Source organism: Euphorbia lathyris, chromosome 9 (genome assembly GCF_963576675.1).
Source record: "Euphorbia lathyris chromosome 9, ddEupLath1.1, whole genome shotgun sequence".
NCBI lineage: Eukaryota > Viridiplantae > Streptophyta > Magnoliopsida > Malpighiales > Euphorbiaceae > Euphorbia > Euphorbia lathyris.
In genome coordinates this window covers 2821736-2830973 of record NC_088918.1, presented here as the reverse complement: position 1 = coordinate 2830973, position 9238 = coordinate 2821736, and the positions used below count along the sequence as shown (strand labels likewise).

The 9238-nt window shown below is 32.7% G+C and overlaps 1 pseudogene; it reads right to left on the bottom strand.

Annotated features, from left to right (window-relative positions):
• Nucleotides 1-7473: 7473 nt before the first annotated feature.
• Nucleotides 7474-8604, bottom strand: LOC136207215 (agamous-like MADS-box protein AGL80; annotated as a pseudogene).
• Nucleotides 8605-9238: the final 634 nt, after the last annotated feature.

Sequence of the window (9238 nt, the reverse complement as noted above, 5' to 3'; positions counted from 1 at the left end):
CTTATCCAAAAATATTGATTGGTCCCCTGAACTTTCAAAATATATTGATAGTGTCCCTGAACTTGCATACAATAATCAGTTAGCCTCATAAACTTACGTAAAATATAATCAATTAATCATTGGCTTAATGCTTCTCCAGCCCCTTAACTTGTCCAAATTGATCATTTTACCCCTCCAACTCATCCAATGTCCTATTTACCCCCTTAACTCCATAAAAATGGTATTTCTCACCCCCTTAACTTGTCCAAATTTGTCATTTTACCCCTTTTCAACTCATCGAATATCCTATTTACCCTCTTAACTCCATAAAAGTTGTATTTCTCACCACTTATGATCCTATTTACCCTCTTAACTCCATAAAAATGGTATTTCTTATCCATTTATAGTAATAAAAAAAGTTGAAAAGAGAAAGAACAAATAAAAAATACAAATAACAAGAACATTAATATAAACAAGTTAATGTACCAAAATAGGCCTATGATTTTTGGGGAAGTATCAATTTAGGTTCCACTTACAAAATAGCATAAATTTAGCCCCAACAATCCATAATTATATCAATCAAGAGAACACAACATCAATTAACTATAAAAGAACTTAGATGGCTCTGATACCACTTGAAGGATTTGAAGCGGAAACATGTTGGTATTTAGGACACGAATTTCAAAAAATTTCCCTAAACAAACAATCAGTGTGATCCAATCACTCTGATAAACAGTCAAACATCCGATGTCTGACATCAAATCCTTAACCAAGATCATTAAGTTCTTCAATAATCAAATTGATATTTATATTACGAGATTGGAAAAATACCTCTTGTAGATTCCAATCAGGTATTAAAGCTCCTTTACCGATAAAGCCTTTAGTCAGTCCACTAAGTCGATTAGATCAAGCCTCGAAGAAATTGATTAATCTTGCTCAAAATCGAAAACTGATTTCGGATCCGATTTTCTGAACCGTAAAATCGTATCTCTATATATTGTATTACCTTCGTCTTTATATATATATATATATATATATATATATTACATGTACTAGGACATGTAGTGTCGTAGGATATGATGTGTTTCAATCCTGGAAAGGATTGAAACAAGGCATATATATATATATAAAATATAATATAATAAATTAATATAATAATAATAATAATTAATATAAATTAATATAATAATTAAATATATTATTATTATTATTAATTTAATATATATGATAATAATTAATTAGCTATTTAATTAATTATTATTATATCCTTTAATAATATTTTAGAGGAGCTAACTTACAACACCTCTAAATACTAACAGTCAACATTTGACTATTGTATTTGGAAAGAGTCATCAATCTAAATTGAGCAAGAATAATAATTTATAATTTCCTCAATTGAATATCAAATAGTGTTAGAATGTTTTGTCAATCCCATTGACATATTCAATTGTGTCAATTAATTAATTAAAACACTTTTAATTAATCAATTTAACTAAAGCTTGATACAAATAACTTGTATGTGTGTGACTTTCTAGGTTCATCTTTAACTGGCATTAGAGGCATAATAATAACACTTATTAATTATGTTAGGAATCCAATTCCTTTTACTACAAGGGTATCCTATATAAGTTTAGCTTATATATACTTATAGTCCTCTAAAGGTCATGATCTCCAGCTAACACACTGCGTCATGACGTCCTAATTAAAGAATGAAGTTACTTGAACTTATAATTAAACTAATTATGAACCATCGATCATAATTACCATGCACTAAAGTCCTTTCATTAAAAATCCCGATCTTGACTAGAGCCACAAAGTGTCAAGCTCTAATTGTCAAGATACTAAGAAATATTGATTAAGTCTTTGATAAAATAAGACTCTCATCAAGAAACCATTTCTTGATACTTATCTCATAAATGAGTCTTATTGTCCTGGCCAGGAACTCATTCCATCAAAAAAACTAATCAATAACTATCTTAGGATTTATCTCTATTTACTTAGAGTAATGAATCCTTTATTAGCAAACTCTTGTTACATTACACAACTAACTATAGCGATTCACTGCCGGATTACCAGAATTAAGATCCCAGTATAAAGCAGGAACAAACTATAATTACATGCGCAAGAACAACTAAGTTTTCTCAAGTCAAAGGACTATATGCACTATTATGACCTAGATAATAATTATGTTGACTAGGAGTAAACCTTTGTGCAATTATTATCTAACGTCACAGTTCGAACCATTCACCTCTTTGAATGTCCACATATTTATTCTGATATCAACATATCAAATAGAATGAGATTTTCTGTTTCTGATTAATATCTCATACTAATCGAGAAAATAAACAGAGGTGATAGTCTAAGGATAAATGAGTGTCCAATTCATTATCCACCGACTATGAACATTTAAGATTATTATTTTACCAAAGAAATATATCTCATTATTATTAACTCTTAATAATATTATCTCTTTGTAAATAATCTTTGGACTAATATATATATTCATTAAGTAATTAAACAATACAAATAATTACACATGAATACATATATTATTAACTGCCATTTGGATACAAAATTCACACTGTATAATATACAAAAGGAATGGCCTAGGGCATACAACACTTACAAATCTCCCACTAGCACTAGAGCCATTCAGTACAATATTTAAGACCTATCTTCTCAAGATGACAGTGTAACTGTGACTGAGTCATTGGCTTAGTAAATGGATCAGCTGGATTATCAGCTGATGCCATTTTCTGCACCGAGATATCTCCTCGTCCAATAATCTCTCTGATTAAGTGATACCGCATAAGCACGTGTTTGAAGTTCTTGTGAGACCTTGGTTCCTTGGATTGTGCAATCGCTCCATTGTTATCACAATACAAAGGGATTGGACTAACAATAGAAGGAACCACACCAAGTTCGGTGATAAAGTTCTTCAACCACACTGCTTCTTTAGCGGCACTTGAGGCGGCAATATATTCATACTCAGTAGTGGAATCAGCTACAGTATCTTGTTTAGAACTTTTCCAAACAACTGCAGCTCCATTACATGTAAACACATATCCCGAAGTGGATATAAGCTTCTCCTTATCTGATTGAAAGCTAGAATCTGTAAAGCCTTCAATTAACAGATCACCTCCTCCATATGTTAAGATCATATATTTAGTTCTTCTCAAGTACTTAAAGATAGCCTTAACAGCAATCCAGTGAGCCATACCTGGATTTGATTGATCTTGTTAGACTGACAGCAAATGTAATGTCTGGCCTTGTACACAACATAGCATACATTAGACTTCCTATAGCAGAAGCATAAGGAATCTTGGCCATTTCTGCTCTCTCCGCTGGAGTCTTAGGTGATTGCTCCATGGAGAGTTGCAAACCATGTCTAACAGGTATCAATCCTCTTTTGGAGTCTTCCATTCTAAATCTCTTTAGAATTTTATCCAAATAGAGTTTTTGAGATAGCACTAATATTCTTTTAGCTCTATTTCTATAAAGCTTAATACCAAGAATATAGGCGGCTTCTCCCAAATCTTTCATAGAGAAGGTAGAGGATAACCAGACCTTAACATTAGTTAACATACCAATGTCATTCCCAATTAACAGAATATCATCAACATACAAGACAAGGAAAGTGATAGCTCTCCCACTAACCTTCTTGTAAACACATGGCTCATCAAGATTTTTGACAAACTCATAACCTTGTATGGCTTCATCAAATCTTTTATTCCAACTCCTTGAAGCTTGCTTAAGTCCATAAATGGATCTCTTAAGCTTACACACTTGAGAACTTTCATTGGATATAAAACCCTTTGGTTGTTCCATATAGATTTCTTCTTCAAGAAATCCATTGAGAAATGCAGTTTTGACATCCATTTGCCAAATCTCAAAATCAAAGTGTGTTGCAATAGATAAGATTATTCGAATACTTTTAAACATAGCTACGGGTGAGAATGTTTCTTCAAAATCAATTCCCTCCCGTTGGCGATAACCTTTCGCCACAAGCCTTGCTTTATAAGTATCCACAATTCCTTCAGAATTCAGTTTGCGTTTGAATACCCACTTACAACCTATAGGAACAATTCCTTCAGGTGGGGTAACAAGTTCCCAAACTTCATTCTTATACATGGAATCAATCTCACTTTGCATTGCTTCTAACCACTTAGAAGAGTCAGTATCACATACTGCTTCTTCATAAGTAACTGGATCATCAGGATGGTCAGTACTACCAAAAACAAATAACTCTTGTTCGTGGTCAGTAATTAAACCATACCTATCAGGAGGATGTGAAACCCTTTCAGACCTCCTAAGAGTTGGAGTGATGATATCTGTTGTTTTGGTAGGCTCATCTGGCTGATCAATTTGTATTGGTTCAACATGTTGGATTTCTTTATTAGATGATTCCTCATCCAATAAAATCTTTCTACCTTTACCACCTTCTTGTAGAAACTCTTTCTCAAGAAAAATGGCATCCCTACTGATAGTAACAATTTGTTCATCAGGGAGATAGAAATAATAACCCATAGATCCTTTTGATTTAGGGTATCCAACAAATCGGCCTTTAGTAGACCGTTCCTCTAATTTTTCTGTTTTCTGCTTTTTTTATATAAGCAGGGCAACCCCAAATTTTAATATGATTCAGAATTGGTGCCCTTCCAGCCCATATTTCACATGGTGTGGTAGAAACAGATTTAGAAGGAACACGGTTGAGAATGTAAAGTGTTGTCTCAATTTCATATCCCTAGAATGAGATAGGCAAATCGGTGTAACTCATCATCGATCGAACCATGTCCAACAAAGTCCGATTCCTCCTTTCAGACACTCCATTTAGTTGTGGTGTGTAAGAAGGAGTGAGTTCAGAGATAATACCATTTTCCTTGAGGAAATAATCAAATTGAGTATGTTGGGGTTTAGTGTCCTATAAACAATTGTTCTAGGATACAAACTTAATATAAATGAATTATTCTTTATATCATTTGTTTTAATGAGATATATGTTTTATAACTATATAAAGGCAATCCCTTTTAAGCACTAAATGAAGTCTAATAAAAGGAAATCTGTAAGTTTGTTTAAAGTGATTATAAAGTGTTCATACAAGCATGAAGTGAGACAAAACTTTATAATAAACTAATAAACTTAAAACCACCCCAAGTCAAGTGATATGTTTAGGATTGATATATCACTGTTGAGACTTGCATGTAACAATGTCTTCTGTCCGACAGAAAGCTGATCTCACAAGCTTCATATATACAGATATCTGGACAGTTACATGGATCCGATGAAAAGTAGTTCATTAGGATTGGGGATCCGATTTGAGATAACAGGATGGGTAGATTCATCCTTGTCACCAGTAGTAATAGGAACCTAATGGGTCACACATAAGACTTGGAACCTAAAAGAGAGATAGATGTTAATTAATTGATGGAAGCCCAATTGAGCCCAATGAGGCCCATGGATCATAAGGGGGGGTCGAAATTCATGTATGGTACATGAATAATTAATTTGATTTTAATCAATCCTAATTAGATTAGGATTATGAATTAAATTAATTAAGAGATAAATAAGTTAGGAGTTTTAATTAGATTATAATACTCCTATTATTATCCAATAAGGTTATTATTATTATCCTTAATATGTTAGATATATAATGAGATAATAATTAGGAATTCTATTCCGAATTGAATTCCTATTCAGTAACCTAATTCTATCTACCTAGGGATTAGATACAAGAGATTATAAATACCCCTAATCCAAAAACCTAAGTCCTATTCACTATGTGATTTTCGAAATCCAAAAACCCTAATCCAAGGCTAGTGATTTTCGAAACCTACCCTAAAGAAAGAGAATTTTCGACCCCCAGTTTGAGGACGAGATTTTCTACGGCTTCCTTCCGATCAATTGATTTCATCTATTTCTTTTATCATTGATCTTGTGTTGATTAATTAGAGGCAATCTATTTTGGTTGCTATTCAACGGTTGATTCTAACTTAATCTTCCCGTATTTTATTTCATGCTTGGAAACTCGGAGAAGAGTTGTGGGCACTTCATTAACAACGGTAGATTGATCATCAAAAGGTAATTCTTCTTATCCCTCCTTATATAATAAATTAATATAATAATAATAAATTAATTAATATAAATTAATATAATAATTAAATATATTATTATTATTAATTTATAATATATATAATAATAATTAATTAACTATTTAATTAATTACTATTATATCCTTTAATAATATTTTAGAGGAGCTAACTTACAACACCTCTAAATACTAACAGTCAACACTTGACTATTGTATTTGGAAAGAGTCATCAATCTAAATTGAGCAAGAATAATAATTTATAATTTCCTCAATTGAATATCAAACAGTGTTAGAATGTTTTGTCAATCCCATTGACATATTCAATTGTGTCAATTAATTAATTAAAACACTTTTAATTAATCAATTTAACAAAACCTTGATACAAATAACTTGTATGTGTGTGACTTTCTAGGTTCATCTTTAACTGGCATTAGAGGCATAATAATAACACTTATTAATTATGTTAGGAATCCAATTCCTTGTACTACAAGGGTATCCTATATAAGCTTAGCTTATATATACTTATAGTCCTCTAAAGGTCATGATCTCCAGCTAACACACTGCGTCATGACGTCCCAATTAAAGAATGAAGTTACTTGAACTTATAATTAAACTAATTATGAACCATCGATCATAATTACCACGTACTAAAGTCCTTTCATTAAAAATCTCGATCTTGACTAGAGCCACAAAGTGTCAAGCTGTAATTGTTAAGATACTAAGAAAAATTGATTAAGTCTTTGATAAAATAAGACTCTCATCAAGAAACCATTTCTTGATACTTATCTCATAAATGAGTCTTATTGTCCTGGCCAGGAACTCATTCCATCAAAAAACTAATCAATAACTATGTTAGGATTTATCTCTATTTACTTAGAGTAATGAATCCTCTATTAGCAAACTCTTGTTACATTACACAACTAACTATAGCGATTCACTGCCGGATTACTAGAATTAAGATCCCAGTACAAAGCAGGAACAAACTATAATTACATGCGCAAGAACAACTAAGTTTCCTCAAGTCAAAGGACTATATGCACTATTATGAGCTAGATAATAATTATGTTGACTAGGAGTAAACCTTTGTGCAATTATTATCTAACGTCACAGTTCGAACCATTCACCTCTTTGAATGTCCACATATTTATTCTGATATCAACATATCAAACAGAATGAGATTTTCTGTTTCTGATTAATATCTCATACTAATCGAGAAAATAAACAGAGGTGATAGTCTAAGGATAAATGAGTGTCCAATTCATTATCCACCGACTATGAACATTTAAGATTATTATTTTACCAAAGAAATATATCTCATTATTATTAACTCTTAATAATATTATCTCTTTGTAAATAATCTTTGGACTAATATATATATTCATTAAGTAATTAAACAATACAAATAATTACACATGAATACATATATTATTAACTGCCATTTGGATACAAAATTCACACTGTATAATATACAAAAGGAATGGCCTAGGGCATACAACACTTACACCACCATATCGAAAGAAATCACTAGACCAGAGATTATCCTCGTGCTGATCAGAAAACGGCAGCAACATCTCTTCTCCACCACCGGTGACCGCGCCGCCACCACCAAATTGGAATTGTTTTGGAAGGCTAATCAAATCCGTAAACCATTGTTCCCTCCGCACACTTTCCCCGTTCACATCAAATCCCACCGGCACTGGCGGCTCAGCCACCACCACCGTCCCTTCGGCACCCCCTTCAGCAACAGAAGCGGCTCCGGCATAAGAATTATTAACTGTTAGCATTTCAATTCTTATGATTATCTCGTTCAATTTTTGATCAATTACCAATCAAAGATCATTCAAATCGAGAATGTTCAGATATATCAAGCTTTTTCCGGTGAGACTATGGAACATCACCTGAGTTACCTCCATTTCCCGGTTCTCCTTTCTCTGCTTCCTGAGCTGCTCAATTGCCTTGTTGATTCTTTGTCGGAGAAAACTCTCTTGGTTAAGCATTTTCTTGGTTTGCTCCATTTCCGGCATCATTATGAAGCGAGAAACAACTTGTTGAACACTGTACCCTGACGGCCAAAGCTCCGGCCGAGAATCATAAGGGCTCTAAATGATTGCACATGCCGGAACTTCACAAAGTGTAGTTAATTCACTGATCTTCTTCAATAGATCGAGCATGGATCTCGGAGATTCTTGAATCCGACCCAATACCCGAAAGAAAAAATTCAGAATTATATTGTACTGTTAACTTATTAATTAGGTACAATTCTGGAGATTTTCAAATTCCTAATATTACTGAGTAAATATGTTGAAGGTTTTAGAACCAGACCGAATATCTGCAAAAAAAAAATCCAGAACCGGATTGAACAGTGTTTACTTTTTGTGTAAAACCGAACCGAATTGTACCTTTGACTTTATTACATACAATTCTGGAGATTTTCAAATATCCAAGTTGTACCAACTGTGACCGTTCTTCCTCTTCTTGAATGTTGCTTTTCAGGCTGAATCGTTTGCTATGAAAGCAAGTTTCACCTTCTTTCTCATTTCTTTTCTTAAAATGAAAGTTTATGTGTGTCTGTGTTTTATAGGGTTATTGAGATAATTATCATTTAATACAAAATCATGTAATATACAATTTTGGTTGGCATTTTTAATACATGGGTTGGCATTTTTTATATACATGAATATGATACTGAAACCTTGGTTGGTATTTTTAGAGGATTCTTTGCCATTTTTAAATTTAGTGGATTGGTTCATTTCCAGGAATGTTCACATGCACCTTAATGAGCAAGTGAATTTGCTCATTCACCATTAAATATAGGCTTATTAAATCTAAGCATCAGGATGCTTTGAATCTCCATCTTAGAATTCTAATAAGCCTAGATCTAATGGTGAATGAGCAAATTCTACATCCTCATTAAGATGCATGTGATCAAGACTCGGTTCATTTCATTTAAGTGTGGTATGTTAATAACTAGACAGATATTCAGTGTGGTTCCCAATTTTAAATATTTTTCTTTAAACGTTTTGGTATGCAGATTACGAAATGAGATTATATAATAATATCGGGTTTTCAGTGCATGCTCTTGGGGTGCCAACCTAGTTGGGATTCCCGAATCATTACTACTGTATCGTTCCAGCTTCTATAAAAAAATGTGTGTGCGATATGTGTTATGTT